The 16,638-nt window shown below is 39.5% G+C and overlaps 1 long non-coding RNA gene across 5 annotated transcripts in view; it reads left to right on the top strand.

Moving 5' to 3' along the window:
- The window catches only part of LOC149128463 (uncharacterized), a 536,236-nt gene that overhangs the window by 7,600 nt on the left and 511,998 nt on the right, over positions 1-16,638 (top strand). The window contains exon 3 of one of the 5 annotated variants that reach the window (XR_016233152.1): positions 5,990-6,204. The exons of the other annotated variants lie outside the window; for them this stretch is intronic. This is a non-coding gene — a long non-coding RNA (uncharacterized LOC149128463). Of the gene's footprint in view, positions 1-5,989; positions 6,205-16,638 lie in introns of those variants that run through there. 5 annotated transcript variants of the gene reach the window in all.

Genomic DNA, 16,638 nt, shown 5'->3' with positions numbered 1-16,638 from the left:
TTCTGAATGTGAGCCATTCTAACTGGGGTGAGGTGGAACCTCATTGTGGTTTTGATTTGCATTTCCCTGATTGCTAGTAATCTTGAACATTTTTTCATGTGCCTGTTGGCCATTTGGATTCCCTCTTTTGAAAAATGTCTATTGAGGGCCGGCGCCGTGGCTCAATAGGCTAATCCTCCACCTTGCGGCGCCGGCACACCGGGTTCTAGTCCCGGTTGGGGTGCCGGATTCTGTCCCGGTTGCCCCTCTTCCAGGCCAGCTCTCTGCTATGGCCAGGGAGTGCAGTGGAGGATGGCCCAGGTGCTTGGGCCCTGCACCCCATGGGAGACCAGGAAAAGCACCTGGATCCTGGCTCCTGCCATCGGATCAGCGCGGTGCGCCGGCTGCAGCGGCGGCCATTGGAGGGTGAACCAACGGCAAAGGAAGACCTTTCTCTCTCTGTCTCTCTCTCACTGTCCACTCTGCCTGTCAAAACAAAACAAACAAAAAAAAATGTCTATTGAGGTCCTTGGCCCATCTCTTAAGTGGGTTGTTTGTTTTGATCTTGTGGAGTTTCTGGATTTCTTTGTAGATTCTGGTTATTAACCCTTTATCAGTTGCATAGTTTGCAAATATATTTTCCCATTCTGTTGGTTGTCTCTTCACTTTCCTGACTGTTTTTTTTGCAGTACAGAAACTTCTCAATTTGATGCAATACCAAATGTTAATTTTGGCTTTAACTGCCTGTGCTTCTGGGGTGTTTTCCAAGAAGTCATTGCCGGTACCTGTATCTTGCAGGGTTTTTCCAATGCTCTCTAATAATTTGAAGGTGTCAAGTCGTAGATTTAAGTCTTTAATCCATGTTGAGTGGATTTTTGTGTAAGGTGAAAGGTAGGGGTCTTGCTTCATGATTCTGCATGTGGAAATCCAATTTTCCCAGCACGATTTATTGAATAGACTGTCCTTACTCCAGGGATTGGTTTTGGATCCTTGATCAAATATAAGTTGGCTGTAGATGTTTGAATTGATTTCTGGTGTTTCAATTCTGTTCCATTGGTCTATCCATCTGTTTCTGTACCAGTACCATGCTGTTTTGATTACAACTGCCCTGTAGTATGTCCTGAAATCTGGTATTGTGATGCCTCCAGCTTCGTTTTTGTTGTACAAGATTGCTTTAGCTATTCGGGGTCTCCTGTGTCTCCATATAAATTTCAGCATCATTTTTTCTAGATCTGCGAAGAAGGTCTTTGGTATCTTGATTGGGATTGCATTGAATCTATAAATTGCTTTTGGGAGAATGGACATTTTGATGATATTGATTCTTCCAATCCATGAGCATGGAAGATTTTTCCATTTTTTGGTATCCTCTTCTATTTCTTTCTTTAAGGTTTTGTAATTCTCATCGTAGAGATCTTTAATGTCCTTGGTTAAGTTTATTCCAAGGTATTTGATTGTTTTTGTAGCTATTGTAAATGGGATTGATCTTAGCAGTTCTTCCTCAGCCATGGCATTGTCTGTGTATACAAAGGCTGTTGATTTTTGTGCATTGATTTTATACCCTGCTACTTTGCCAGACTCTTCTATGAGTTCCAATAGTCTCTTAGTAGAGTTCTTTGGGTCCCCTAAATAAAGAATCATGTCATCTGCAAAGAGGGATAGTTTGAGTTCTTCCTTCCCAATTTGTATCCCTTTAATTTCTTTTTCTTGCCTAATAGCTCTGGCTAGAACTTCCTGAACTATATTGAATAGCAGTGGTGAGAGTGGGCATCCCTGTCTGGTACCAGATCTCAGTGGAAATGTGTGGGGAGCAACTCGGACTAGACTGTTACTGGAATTAAGACTTATTCTATGCATCTGCTCTCCCACAATATGGCACTGAGAAGGGAGAAACAGCCTCTACACAGCTGTCTCCAGTTCAACCAATAAACTGCAGGACCTGCTCCTGATTGGAGGAGGGCAGCGTACTCGGCGTGTGGGTAGCAGAGTTGGGATTGGTGGAAGAGGACTATAAAGGAGGAGAGAGACAACATGCACCAGGAACATCTAAGGGGAACATCTATCTGAAGGAACACCTGTGCAGCCCCCGAGAGAGACGGCCGGCGGTGTGCCACTCCCCTGTGGAAGTGGGGAAAGTGGCCAGGGGGAACCGCCCTTCCACGGAGGTGGAAGGGATAGTAGCCAACCCGGGAAGAACCAGCAGCAAACCCGGGAAGGGCCGAGCAGACAAAAGAACAGCGCAGGGTCCTGTGTCGTTCCTCCATGAAGAGGGGGAGCGACAGAAATGCTTCCAACTTTTCCCCATTCAATAGGATGTTGGCTGTGGGTTTTTCATAGATTGCTTTGATTGTATTGAGGAATGTTCCTTCCAAACCCAGTTTGCTTAGAGTTTTCATCATGAACGGGTGTTGTATTTTATCAAATGCTTTCTCGGCGTCTATTGAGATAATCATATGGTTTTTCTTCTGCAGTCTGTTAATGTGGTGTATCACATTGATTGTCTTGCGCACATTAAACCATCCCTGCATACCAGGGATAAATCCCACTTGGTCTGGGTGGATGATCTTTCTGATGTGTTGTTGCATTCTATTGGCGAGAATTTTATTGAGGATTTTTGCATCTATGTTCATCAGGGATATTGGTCTGTAATTCTCTTTCAGTGCTGCATCTTTTTCCGGCTTAGGAATTAAGGTGATGCTGGCTTCATAGAAAGAATTTGGGAGGACTCCCTCTTTTTCGATTGTTCTGAATAGTTTGAGAAGAATTGGAGTCAGTTCTTCTTTAAATGTCTGGTAGAATTCAGCAATGAATCCATCTGGTCCTGGGCTTTTCTTTGTTGGGAGGGCCTTTATTACTGTTTCAATTTCTATCTCAGTTATGGGTCTGTTTAGGTTTTCGATGTCTTCCTGGTTCAATTTAGGTAGGTTGCATGTGTCCAGGAATCTATCCATTTCTGATAGGTTTCCCTGTTTGCTGGCATACAAGTCCTTGTAGTAATTTCTGATGATTCTTTTTATTTCTGTGGTGTCTGTTGTTACGTTTCCATTTTCAGCTCTGATTTTATTGATTTGGGTCTTTTCTCTTCTTTTTTTAGTTAGTTGGGCCAATGGAGTTTCAATTTTCTTTATTTTTTTCAAAAAACCAGCTCCTCGTTTGGCTGATTTTTTGTATTTTTTTTTATTCAATCCTGTTGATTTCTTTGATTTTAATTATTTCTCTTCTACTAGATTTGGGTCTGGTTTGCTGTAGGTTTTCTAGATCCTTGAGGTGAATTGAAAGCTCATCTATTTGGTGCCTTTCCAATTTCTTGATGTATATTGCATATGTTGAAGAACAAGTATGCATGTCAGGAATTTCAAAGTGGAAATTCTGGGTCATGCAAAGTAAACAACCTTGTAGCTGCATCTGTCATGTATTAATCACAAATGCAGAATATGTGAATCTTTACAATGTGCCTAGAGGTTCCTATCATACAGGAAGCACTATGCGGTGACGAGAGTTATTGCTGTTGCCATTGTTGAAATTAGAAATGTCTGGCATGCCCAAGGAGTTTGCATTCTATAAGAGATGGATACAAAATTAATGAATTCAAAGTGTTCATTTTCATAAACTTCTGAGTGAGACTCTGGAATTGTATAAAAGAAGTAGCTCTTCAGTTGTATTCTAAACAATGTTTACATTACTATGAAGTTTCTCATGCATGTTTCACCATGAAAAATACATTTCATGACCTGGTGAAATAAAATAGCTAGACCTAAAAAGACATGAGAAACAAACCAAAAAAGTTTTAAGGTCTAATTTTTTTAATGGTGTTCTGCTATGAAAGCCATTTTTAGCCATTTCCTACCAATATTTACCCTTTACCTTGGCATTTAAAGTTATGTCACACCAAGAGTCAATCTACCCCTTTCTCCTTTCTCTTATCTTCCAACATTCTCCAAGTAGCAGTTCCAATTACACCTTAAGCTCCAGATTCTTTTTCTCTTTTCCCACTGTGGTTTTATACACCTTCCTTCTACATCAAAGTCTTACTCTGGACAAAATTCTACCCTTCTGCAAGATTTTTGTTCAAGTGTTATTTCCTTTGTAATACTTCGCCTGACTTTCGTGTCATTTCAAGTTTGGCAGAGACTTACACCCCCCTCCAAGGTATGAGAAGTCCTCAATTTATTTAACCAGGCATAGAGAATCTTGTTAGAAGCTAGTTTGAACATTCAGATCTGGAGCAGATGCAGCTTGCCTCAGAATGAACTCCCCTGTACCCCAAATCCCCAAGGGGAGAGAAACAGCATGCAGCCGGCCGTGATACTTCCCATTTCTTGATTTGAGAAACTTGGTTTCTTACCGGACCCTGATGCTCACGTAATTGATGTTTTCATTTTTGTTTGTGAAAAGTTGTGCATCCAATGTATACACGTTTATTTAAAAGAAGCACTGATTCCCCTGTTCTGAACTGATCTGAGTTAGAAGGAAGGGGCTTCTCTAATTAGGGAAACAGGAATATCTGAGTGGTTCTTGCAGTGAAACTTTCAATAGTTCAGGAAATCTCATCTTTTCTAATGTCTGTACGTGGTGTTAGATTGTCTTTTGGTTTCCACAGCACGTTCCTTCTACTAGGAATTAGAGGGACTGGGACCAGTAGATGAGATGCAACCTGGTCTTCATGGTAATCATGCTACATTAGACAGTGCAGATCAATATCCAGAATGCCTGAGTGGCATTTTCCCTCACTACTGTAGCAAGTGTCCAGTGCTATGGATGCTTGTAAATGGGACATCTAAGTCATTGTGTGGGGACAAAAGTGTCTTGGAGCTGGTGACACTTACAGTATTGGCATGAATTAACTAGGCAAAAAAGGTGGAGAGAACATTCTCATCAGTGGAAAATTCTGTGAAATGGTCCTTCAGTAAGTATACTCTAATCCAAAAAACTCATTCACCATATTTTTTTCTGTTCTAAGATCATGTGGTCTTATATTGTGTGTTAGCAACCAACTTAGAGTAAATGCTAGGTCAGCTAAAGTTTTCTGATGAATTACTTACTATGGTCAAGTCATCTTACTAGTATTACATATAAAAGAAGCAAATTTATTAACTTATTAAAACACTTTGTGTGTGTGTGTGTGTGTGTGTCAGGGTGATGGAAAGACAATCTTTCTGGTCTCCTCTAAAGAAATAGATCCTTATGGGTAAATTGAACTTGCAGTTATATTGGTTTCTGTGCTTTCACAATATTTGTTTTTGAAAACCTTTCATTTGTGGAATGGCACTTTTATTAGTGCCTTTTGAATGATTATCTTATTGACTTACAGCACATTGATTTATGTGAAATGTTTTCTTAGGCACTCGATAAATGCTTGTTGACTGACTGACTTTCACAAACGTTTAAGATAAGAATGATGTATATAAGTGAAGTCATTTTGTGGACAGAAAACTAACGGAATGCCAGGATTTGTATACAGTGTAAATCATAAGGACGCAAATGCCTTGCCAGTGCCTCCAGGGAGCATACAGAGCACTTTCTAAGCAGCAGATTCACTTTTTTTTTTCTATAACTTAGGGCAGAGAAAATGGCTCCAGGCAGAACCACGAAACTATTGTTGAGACTGACAATGGAGTAAATCCATGTTAGGTTTTCTGTATTTTTATAACATCATATCGTGTGCCTTGAAGCACTGTCTACATATCACATTGTAGACAAGAATGTGCACTTTAGAAACAGACAATCACTGATGGAAGTGAAACCTGACCATCTTGGAAATCTTCTGTGTGGCTTGGCTTGATCTTTTAATTTTTGTAAAGATTGGCTTACAGAGTAGCCAGATAATGCCCACTTTCTAAGATTTCACAACTCACTTCTGGAAACCTGTGAATAAGTTGCCTTACATGTAAAAGGGGGCATTGCAATTGTGATTAAGTTACTGCTGTTGAGGCTGGTGTTGCGGCTTAGTGCGGAAAACACCAGCATCCTATATTCACTGGTTCCTTTCCCATCTCCTCCACTTCTGGTCCAGTTCCCTGATAACGGTTGTGAGAAAAGCTGTGGAAGATGACCCAAGTGCATGGGGTGCTGCCACCCACATGGAAGACCTAGAATAGGCTCCTGGTATCTGGGTTTGGCCTGCCCCAGCCTTGACCATTGCAGTCATCTAGGGTGTGATCCAGTGGATGGAAGATCTCAGTCTTACCTGTCTCTTCATCTCTCTCTGCCATTCTGATTTTCAAATAAATAAATATCTTAAAAGAAATACTACTTGTGAGAGCAATTGATGGCACTGGGTTATTTGGATGGGACCAGAGCAATTTCAATAGTACTTATATGTGAGAATCTGAAGAGATGGAGTTAGTGAAATGAAAGAAACAGAAGTCAGTGATGTAGGATCATGAGCCCAAGGAAACCAGGCAGCCTAGAAAATGAAAGGAAAATAGAAGGAAACAAATATAGTTTTACCACCTAGAAACAGGCCTAATGAAGGATCTCCTTTGAGGAAAGCATTTGACAAGCAACTAAGACCCCACTTGGGAGGTCCACATCTCCTATTTGAGAACTTGGATTCAAGTCCTAGCTCTGCATTTGATTCCAGTTTCATGTCAGTACACATTATCGTAAGTAGCAGATTATAGCAGAGGTGGATGAGTTCCTGTTACCCATGTGGGAGAACGAGATTGAGTACCTGACCCTTCACTTTGGTCTGGCTCAGAACTGGTGTTGGAAGTACTTGAAAAGTGAACTGACTGATGGAAAAATCCTCTTTCTCTCTCTCTCTCTCTTCCCTCCCTCCCTCCCTCCCTCCCTCCCTTCCTGTCTCCCCCACTCTCCGACTCTGGTCTCTATGCCTTTCAAATAAGTTGAATTTAGAAAGACATTCATAGTAGGACAATTGTGAAGGCTCAATATGACAATAAATATAAAAAGTCATTTAATGATAGAAGCTGTCAAGGTTAGAACACATCTGAGACCAAACATGACTCCAGGGAGTAAAACTTCTATTGCTCATGCAAATAAACTTTTCAGTCTATGGTTGAACTATTTTACCATGTATATTTAATGAATAATATAGACAATAATTTGACTTCCTCTGAATAAAGTTGAACTGCCAGAATTATTTATTTATATATATATACACACACATAAAAGAGAAGACAGGATACTATTTAATGAAAGTCTGATGTAAGTCTTCAAATTATGCCATTAAATTTCTCATGAATCTTTTAATATGCTTAATAGCTAAGACCTGGAACCAACCCAAATGCCCATCAAGAGTAGACTGGATAAAGAAATTATGGGACATATACTCTATAGAATACTATACAGCAGTCAAAAACAATGAAACCTGGTCATTTGCAACAAGATGGAGGAATCTGGAAAATACTATGCTGAATGAATTAAGCCAGTCCCAAAGGGACAAATATCATATGTTCTCCCTGATCGGTGACAACTTACTGAGCACCAAAGAGGAAACCTGTTGAAGTGAAATGGACACTATGAGAAACAGTGACTTGATCAGCTCTTGTCCTGACTATTTGATGTACAATGTAATACTTTATCCATTTTAGTATTTTTTTTTTTTTGTTCTAGTACTATTGGTTGAACTCTGTAATTAACACACAATTATTCTTAGGTGTTTAAATTTTAACTGAAAAGTGGTCCCTGTTAAATGTAAGAGTGGGAATAAGAGAGGGAGGAGATGTACAATTTGGGACATGCTCAATCGGACTTGCCCAAATGGTGGAGTTAGAATCATGCCAGGGGATCTCAATACAATCCCATCAAGGTGGCATGTACCAATGCCATCTCACTATTCCAAGTGATCAATTTCAGTTCACAACTGATCACACTGATAGGTCTAAGAGTCAAAGGGATCTCACAAACAAGACTAGTGTCTGCCAATACTAGCTGATAGAATTAAAAATGGAGAGAACGATCCATCATGGGAAGTGGGTACACAGCAGACTCATAGAATGTCAGATGTCCTAAACAGCAGTCTAGCCTCAGAATCAGCCCTTAAGGCATTCGGATCTGGCTGAAGAACCCATGAGAGTATTTTAGGCATGGAAAACCAAGACACTCGGGGGGGGGGGGGGGGAAGAAGACCTAAATGAAAGATCTCAGCGAGTGAGATCCCAGTGGAAAGAATGGGGCCAATAAAGAAGGAGGTACCTTTCTATGAAGGAAGGAGAGAACTTCCACTTTGACTAAGACCCTGTCTGAATAAGATCGAAGTCGGCGAACTCAAAAGGCTCCCATAGCCTTGGCAACTCATGACTAGAGCCTAGGGAGGTTACTGACACCATAAACAAGAGTGTCAAATTGTTAAGTCAACAACAGGAGTCACTGTGCACTTACTCCTCATGTGGGATCTGTCCTTAATGTGTTGTCCAATGTGAAGTAATGCTATAACAAAGTACTGAAATAGTATTTTACATTTTGTGTTTCTGTGTGGGTGCAAACTGATGAAATCTTTACTTAATATATACTGAATCGATCTTCTGTATATAAAGATAATTGAAAATGAATATTGATATGAATGGAATGGGAGAGGGAGCGGGAGATGGGAGGGGTGCGAGTGGGAGGGAAGTTATGGGGGGGGGAGCCATTGTAATCCATAAACTGTACTTTGGAAATTTATATTTACTAAATAAAAGTTAAAAAAATTCAAAAAGATACCATTTTCCTACTGTTACCTGGGAACCTCACATGTGTTATAAGTTTTCCTGAAAAATCTAAATTTAATATTGTTATTATAATGAAAGTAAACCAGCTGACAATAACCTGAACCCTGAAGTTGTACAGATAATTGTATGAACCTAGGTACTCAACAGTAACAATAGGAGTAGGTCTTAGTTTTTAATTTCTTTTTATTTTTTTTTTTTTTGGTAGGGCAGAACATGTGGAATGGAGGAAGTGAGGGTGGAAGGGAGGGGGTGAGAGGGAGAGAGAAGAGAGATCACTCTATCCATTGCTTTATTCTTCAAATGCTTGCAGCGGCTGTGTCTGATCCAGGCCAATGCTACCTGGTGGGAACTCAATCCAGCAATCCCATACTAGTGTCAGAGACTATTTTAAGTCATCACCTGCTGTTCTGCAAAGAGGGTTTATCCTTATACTTTCCTGTTGCCCTGTTCTTCTCTGTAACATCTTCCTTTATGTGTTTGCTTCTACGACATGCACACACCTACGCTTTGAAGGTTATACTTCACTAGCTTGGAAACATTAGCAGAATAAATTTGTTTTCAAATCATTCTGGATAACATCTTGAGCTGATGATTAATGACCTGGCCTGTCAAAGACCAACCTGATGGACAAGGGGTGAATTATCTGACTTGTCAGATGTTGGCCCATGCTTGAGCAAAGATGATTAGGGGTGTTGTTGAAATTAATAAGCAATAAGTTGACATGGTTTATTTTTCACTGTAATCAATGAAAGTTTGGGTAACACACAGGGTTATTAGGGAAAATTATAAACCTTTAGGGAGACTTTTTAATAGTAACTAATAGAACGTGGCTGTCTCTTAGTCATTAAATAGAAATCGGTAATCTGGGATCCCAAGGAAAAATCCACGTTTCTCTCATTTTACAGTTGGAATAGGATAAAAGTGGCACGTTCAATTTCATATACCCAGTTCAGGTGTTTAATCCTTATTTTTTGCCTTGGAAATCTCACTCTCTTTATAAAGAAAAACAGCAGTTTCTTAACTTTTCCATAGAACAGTGATTTTTCACTCTAAAATGAGTTGTACTTACTAGAACAGATTTGTTCCCCAAGAACTGATTTGCCAGTAGTGTCTCTTTATCTCTATGTAAAACCCCTTTCTTTCAGGAAAATAATCAGAATTGCTTTTATTTTAAAGTGTTTCTCACTTGATTTCATGGAACCAGCCCTAGATTTGTTTGTTTTTAAGATTTCATTTCGTTTTTAAGATTAGGGCTGCGTCCAAGTTCTAAACAATAATTTACATTGATCCATTCAACAAGTATCTGCCTAAGATGTCCTAACCAGTGCTCTGGCCTCAGAATCAGCCCTTAAGGCATTTGGATCCGGCTAAAAAGCCCATGAGAGTATTTCAGGCATGGAAAGCCAAGACACTCTGGCCAAAACAAAACAAAAAAACAACAAAAAAAGAGGACCTAAATGAAAGATCTCTGTGAGTGAGATTCCAGTAGAAACAACGGGCCATCAAAGAAGGAGGTATCTCTCTGAAGGGAGAAGAGAACTTCCACTTTGACTATGGCTTTGTCTAAATAAGGTCGGAGTCGGCAAACTCAAAAGGCTTCCATAGCCTTGGCAACTCATGACAAGCGCCTTGGGTGATTACTGACACCATAAACAAGAGTGTCAATTGTTAAATCAACAACAGGAGTCACGGTGCACTTACTCCCCATGTAGGATCTCTGTCATTAATGTGTTGTACTATGTGATTTAATGATATAACTAGTACTCAAACAGTACTTTACACTTTGTGTGTCTGTGTGGGTGTAAACTGTTGAAATCTTTACTTAGTATATACTAAATTGATTTGCTATATATATAGATAATTGAAAATGAATCTTGATGTGAATGGGATGGGAGAGGGAGCGGGAGATGGGAGGGTTGTGGGTGGGAGGGAGGTTATGGGGGAGAAAAGTCACTGTAATAAAGAAGTTGTACTTTGGAAATTTATATTTATTATATAAAAGTTAAACAAGTATCTGCCTAATACTTATTACGCATCAGGGACTGTGCCAGTTTCCACAGACACTATGATGAATACGAAATCTTAGCAGACTGATTCTAAAGTTTAATAAGTTAATCAGGAGTGCAGACAAGTAAACAAGGGGTAAAAAAATTAAGTACTATGATAGTGGCAAGAACAGGATACAATAAGTGTCAAAAGAAGGACTGCAATTTTAACTTGCAGATAAATTTTGAGGGTTTGTTAGGAAAGGTGTGTTGGGCTAGTTAATATTGAAGCTATTCCCTAGCCCTAAGGAACTACAATGAATTAAAAGGAGGTGATGAGAAGAGTATTTTAAAACAAGGGCATAGAATAAGTGATATTCAAGAAGTGTATTATAGAAAGAAAATTAAAACATGTGTGATATGTCTGGAGCATAAAATGCCACTTTAGGATTTTGTTGTGGGCTGGCGCCGCGGCTCACTAAGCTAATCCTCCGCTTTGCGGCGCTGGTACACGGGGTTCTAGTCCTGGTCAGGGCGCCGGATTCTGTCCCGGTTGCCCCTCTTCCAGGCAAGCTCTCTGCTATGGCCCGGGAGTGCAGTGGAGGATGGCCCAAGTGCTTGGGCCCTGCACCCCATGGTAGACCAGAAGAAGCACCTGGCTCCTGGCTTAGGATCAGCATGGAGGGATGGCCGCGGCGGCCATTGGAGGGTGAACTAACGGAAAAGGAAGACCTTTCTCTCTGTCTCTCTCACTGTCCACTCCGCCTGTCAAAAAAAAAAAAAAAAAAAAAAAAGATTTTGTTGTAGAGATTGTTGAGTGGGGACTTCTGAGAGTGAAGAGATTAGTAAGGGTTAGAAAGGAATTGATCTCTGTAAAAAAATAAAAAATAAAAATGGGAAAGGAAGAGGGAGGAGAGAAAAGGGCAGGAGTATGGGTGGGAGGGAGTTAGGGGGCAAATAAGCATCATGTTCCTAAATCTGTATGTATTATATGCATGAAGTTGAATCCCTAAAACAAATTATTTTTAAAAAAGTCCCAAAAAAAGGAAAGATATCGCAAACAAAGAGAAGGAGTTGGGGCTTTTGCTGAATATACAGACATTACATAAATTTAAAATAGAAACAAAATCAGACTTCAGATTTTAGAATAGTTCTCTGGTGTTCAAGCTGAGACTGAACTGTAGGAGGAAGAACCTAAGACAAAACCAGCAAACGGGTCTGTTTACTATAATTAAGTATGTATATTAGTAAAAGGTTATAAGATGTTACTATTGTTAGTGCTATGTTTGCCTTCAAATCTGTAAGCAAGAATGGAAAATAGAATGGTATTTGTAAGTACATAGTTTATGTACTTTTGGTTTGAATTCAAATAAGATAGATAAAATATTACTTATATTCCAAATGTTTGCAAGTCAGTTGTACACTAAAACATTTGCTAGAGTCCAGTGATACTTTAGACTTTTGATGTTCCTCCTCTTAGATCATTCTATCAAGGAGAAAACTCTATCTAATTTATTACCATTTCATATGTGCTACAGAAGCATATTTGATAGAAGAATTAACTTTGTAAAGAATGAATGGGGAAGGCATTGCAGAAATAGCAACTGAACTGGGTCTTGAGATCTTTTGGCAGGAAGATGAAGGACAGAAAGATACTAGAGGCAAAACACGCATTAAAACATGAAATCACAAGGATTGATTTTATGTTGAATGAGCGGCAAGTAAATAGGTGTAGTAATAAAGTTGGAGAGGATGCAAGAATGAGAGACTGGAGCAAAAGGCATTCCAAAGTACATAACACAACAGGCTAAGCAGCTACGACGTTTTCTATTAGACAATAGGAATTACCAATGTTTTAGCACAGAAGTGACATGATCGGCTCTCTGTACTTGAGAGAGAACAATATTGGATGTGAAGAAAGTATAGAATTGAGAAAAAGTGCTCAAACAGCAGCTTGTGGTAATTGGTCAAGAGCTCTAAACCAGTGGTTTGTAACTTCAAGATTAAAGACTATTTAAATGTGTTTTATTTCCTTTATTCTCACTTAGTGGTAGTTTGTTTGTATTTATGGAAACTACAGAAAAATTTGCATGTATATGTGTTGTAGGAAATTAAGTGACAGTAACCCCAGAGTTCCTTGATGATTTACAGTCCCTGACTTTGAACTGATGGAATCAATGACATGTACCTGTGTTAGGATACTAACAATGAATATAGAGACTCACTGTGATTCAAAAAGTAACAGAGGCACAACTTCTTGGCCCACTAGATATGGAGAAATGTTAGACTAAGGGAGGAGGGAAAGCAAGAGGAGCAGTGAAGAGGTTAGAGCAATAATCCAGGAAAAATTGGTTGTAGCTTTGGATGATGTTAAAGAGGTGCTGAGAAAGAGCGAAATTGAAACATGATTTCCAGCTGGTGCAGATAGATTATTGGGTTGGATTGCAGTCATAAATGATCCCAATGTTTGAAGACTGAACAATACACTGGTTAATGACAGAATTATATGTTGTGTAGGGACTTATGGGAATGTAGAGGGAGCATACCAAAATAGGAAGCCATAGTTGATTATCACAGTCACTAAGCATTTGCTTTGTGTGTGTGTGTGTCCCCCCACTCTAAGGCAAGCCTCATAAGAACAAGCACATGTTTTCTCCTTTACTTGAAATGATTGGCATACAGTATGGGCTCATTAAGTAGTAAATTACTACTTGCTTAATGAATAAATTTATTAGAACTTGTTTGTTTCCATCACTTTTATGGTAGTAGTGTTGTGAGTTAAGATTCTAGAAATAGATTGGGTTCAAGTTCTAACCCCAGTCCTTAGTAGCTCAGAACCTCAGTTTCTTCATCTATGTATAATTTTTTAAAATACTTATTTATTTGAAAGAGTTACAGAGAGGATGAGACAGAGGCAGAGAGAAAGAGTTCAACCATCTGCTAATTTACTCTCCAAATGGCCACAATGACCAGGGCTGGGCCAAGCTGAAGCCAGAAGTTAGGAGCTTCATCTTGATCTCCCATGAGGGTGCAGGGGCCCAAAGACTTGGACCACCTGCTGCTGTTCTCCCACACACATTACCAGGGAGCTGGATCAGAAGTGGAGTAGAGGCTGGTGCTATGGCACAGTGGGTAGGACTGCTGCCTATGGTGCTGGCATTCCATATGGGCACTGTTTTAAGCCCTGGCAGCTCCACTTCCAGTCCAGCTTTCTGCTGTATCCTTGGCAAGCTGTAGAAGATGGCCCAAGTCCTTGAGCCTCTGTACCCACATGGGGGACCCAGAGGAGCTTCCTGGCTCCTGGCTTTGGATCAGCCCAGCTCTGGCCATTGAGGCCAATTGGGGAGTGAACCAGAGGATGGAAGGCCTCTCTCTCTCTCTCTGCCTCCGCCTCTGCCTCTGCCTCTGCTTCTGCATCTGCATCTGCCTCTCTGTGGTTCTGCCTTTCAAATAAATGAATCTTCGGGAAAAAAAATGGAGCAGCCTTGATTTGAACTGGCACTCATAGGATGCCAGCAAGCAGCCCATGGCCCATATACATATCTCTCTCAGGGTGAGAGTTTTTTTTAATGTTTATTTTCATCTACTTGAAGGCAGAGCAAGGGAGAGAAATAGAGAAGGGCAGAAAGGAAGAAGAGGAGAGTGAGAGTGAGCGAGTGAGAGGTTCATCCATCTTTCTTCCTTTGATTCACTCCACAAATGTCTGCAATAGGCAGGCTGGAGTAGGCCAAAACCATCAGCAGTAACTCCATCTGGGCCTCTGGTATGAATAGAAAGGGTCCAAGTCTTGGACCATAAAAAAGCTGCCTTCCAAGGTACATTATCAGGAAATTGGATAAGGAGTGGAGTTGCTCAGACTCAAGTCAGAACTCAGATATGGTACATGGGTATCCCAAGAGGCCACTTAAATCACTGAACCTTGATGCCTTTCATATCTGTTTTTTAAAAAGATAACTAATAGTCAACTCTCATAAATATTATGATGATGAGATAAATTAGTATATCTAAAGCAATTAGAATAATATTTGCTTCATGGTTTATTGTTTAGGGAATGTTGCCTATTCAAATTACTATTTTAGAATATCCATAGGTAATTGCTTTACCTATGTGGAATGATATTTCCTTTGTTACACAATTACAAAGCAGTTGAGAGAAATATATATTTAAAATTCCTTTTAGTTACTGAACTTGCTTACTAGCAAAATGACAGAAATAAATGCATAAATGCTAGCAACAGCATCACCATGCTAGCATGATTCTTGCATTATTAAAGTGAATGTGCATGTGTCAGTGGTAAGGTAGAGGCATAAAGGAGAGAGAAGATACAACTCACAGATATAGGCGAACATGCGTGTTTCCAGTACTGTGAGTTAAAGACATTGTAGATTGAGTTGATGTCATTTTTAATACTGAATCCTACAGGAGTTTCCTCTTTTGTTTACCACCATTTGACTGTTTCTGAGACTTTTAGTTTTCAGAGAAATGTAGTACCTAGCCCCAATCTCTCTAAATAGAATATTTATCTTCAGCTATCCACCTTATGCTGCATACTCCAGGCCATCCATCTCTATGAATACCAGGAAGGCTTTCGAAAAGTGTTTGCCCCTCTGAGAAATCATATGACACACCTGCTATTCCTTAGAAAATGAAACTCTTGAGATAAATGTTTGATGTGCTTTCATCTTCTTTACACTTCTCACTGCTCTAAATATGCATTGGCAAAGAAATCTCTCAAGCAGAAAGGTGAGTCACCCTACAAAGCCATTGGCTGCAAGAATGATTATTCTTCTTCATCCTGCAGGTTATCTATTAGGGATGGGAGACACATCTGCTTCTCCCCACAACCAGACTCCATGCTATTACAGCAAAGGGCTTTGAAGTTGTTTTTTGTGTGTCTGCCATTCATTCCTATGACCAACATGAAATTTTGTGGTTCTGAGGAACTTTAATTCCCCATGCAAACATTTAAGCAATTCTGGTCATGAAAGATAGGTTCCCAGAACATTGGAACTTAAAAACATAATGCTATTTCAAAATGATTTTTAAATGATTGAAAAAATAATAGCAATGACCTTTAATATCCATCTTGCCCTATCCCTTGCCATGTAAATATTTTAATCTCCATTTTCACAGGGAAATGAATAAAGTCTGAGTTTTAAAGCAGCTATTCCAAAGTCTTAAAACCAACTTCAGCTCTTGCTCTCCAACTCAGACACATTTTCATGCAACCCAGGCTTTTTCTAGTACATTTAGCCTTTTCTCAAATTACTGTAAATGGGGCAAGTGAGAAACTTGTAATTCACAGAAGCTATATGGTTTACAAAATTGCCACTGGGCTGTCTGTTGGAATTCTTGATTAAAATGAAAATGTAGTTGGAAGAAAATGCTAGGTGAATGTCTTCTAAATTCAAGCTCACTCACTCATTTTTATGTTCATATTCTACACTTGGTGCCCAATAAATACTTGTGATGTCATATGCTTCAAATAATTTATAAAGATTAATATATCTCTAGCAAATGATTTATCTTTTAGGAAGAGAACTGTATCAATCCAATATGAGATTCTATAACAAACTCAGAAAAGGAAGAGATACAATGTTCCCCAACTGTCTGCATTATTATATAATAGAATAATGTCTTTATAGATTGGTCCAATCAACAGAGCCAGCATGTACTGAGAGCTTTCTACATACTTATTTCTCATGTAAGCATTTTACATATTCTAATATCAGTATTTGTAACAACTGTAGGGATTATTATAACCTTTATTTTCCAGATAAGGAAACTGAGCCCTGAGGGTTGTTTTTAAGATTTATTTATTTATTTGAAAGTAAGAGTTACTGGGAGGAAAGGAAAGAGAGAGAGAGAGAGAGAGAGAGAGAGAGAGAGAGAAAGAGAGAGAGAAGGAGAGAGAGAGAAGGAGAGAGAGAGAAAGAAATTCCATCTGCTATTTTATTCACCAGATGGCTGCAATGGCCAAAGCTTTGCCAGGCTGAAGCCAG

Source organism: Oryctolagus cuniculus, chromosome 1, assembly GCF_051225735.1.
Source record: "Oryctolagus cuniculus isolate XC-2025 breed Fujian yellow rabbit chromosome 1, ASM5122573v1, whole genome shotgun sequence".
Taxonomy (NCBI): domain Eukaryota; kingdom Metazoa; phylum Chordata; class Mammalia; order Lagomorpha; family Leporidae; genus Oryctolagus; species Oryctolagus cuniculus.
The sequence above is the reverse complement of the archived record's forward strand: the minus strand, read 5'-3'. Positions and strand labels throughout refer to the sequence as shown.